General features: G+C 44.0%; 1 non-coding gene across 1 annotated transcript; it reads left to right on the top strand.

The window, feature by feature from the left end:
- Positions 1 to 455: 455 nt before the first annotated feature.
- Positions 456 to 528, top strand: TRNAK-CUU (transfer RNA lysine (anticodon CUU)). Its single transcript has one exon. It is a non-coding gene; the product is annotated as a tRNA-Lys (tRNA).
- The last annotated feature ends 309 nt before the right edge of the window (positions 529 to 837 follow it).

Raw genomic sequence — 837 nt, 5'->3', positions numbered from 1 at the left:
GATAGTTGTATTTGGGACTCCAAGTAACATCTTTCCACTATGTTCATATTTGAATAGTTGCACACTATGCTATCGTCCTACACCTTACGATTTCCTAAGCTTCATGTTTAAAACTATGCTCGAAACTTTTAGCTATTATTTGCAACACAAAAAACGTGCTTCAAATTTGGACACACCCAAGAATCGGTAGTGCACGAGCTAAGCGGAACTATAGCCTTGAAATATGCTTGTGATTTCACTTCGAGGAAATGCTTGTCTTTGAGTTAGATCGAACAAAGCAAATACTATAGTTGTTGCACGTCCATTCTTTCATTCACTCACGTGCTTTATTTGCTGAATTTCTCGGTTAGAGACCATTGAAGGAGGTGGGTGGTACATTACAAACCTGGGGGTGGGAATTTTTCGAAAGCTGTGGTATTGGGTTTAAATGTAGTGCCCCCAAAATGGGCCCACCAGCCGGCCTAGCTCAGTTGGTAGAGCGCAAGGCTCTTAACCTTGTGGTCATGGGTTCGAGCCCCATGGCCGGCGGCGCTTTTTGGCTGCCAAAGCCATCTTTTCGCAGCAGCAGCGCACGTGACGTCCTGAGTCAGCACGGTGCACTCGTCTAACAAGCAAGCAACATGAGCGACAAGATTTAACCCCTCTTGGTTGAATGCTTAAGACTCTCGAGTACGCGAATTTTAAAATTTAAAATTAGAGAATTGGCATACAGGCGAGTCGGACCTATTGGTTCATGCTGGTGTGGGAGCAAGTAGAGTTCACCAAAAACTTCCACCTATCCATCTACTTGCTAGATTATCTCGTCACTTATATATTCTTAGAACTCGGAAAGAACAC

This window comes from Lygodium microphyllum, chromosome 20 (genome assembly GCF_053477565.2).
Source record: "Lygodium microphyllum isolate KBCC chromosome 20, Lygodium_microphyllum_v1.1.10, whole genome shotgun sequence".
In the NCBI taxonomy this organism is placed as follows: Eukaryota; Viridiplantae; Streptophyta; class Polypodiopsida; order Schizaeales; family Lygodiaceae; genus Lygodium; species Lygodium microphyllum.
The sequence above is the reverse complement of the archived record's forward strand: the minus strand, read 5'-3'. Positions and strand labels throughout refer to the sequence as shown.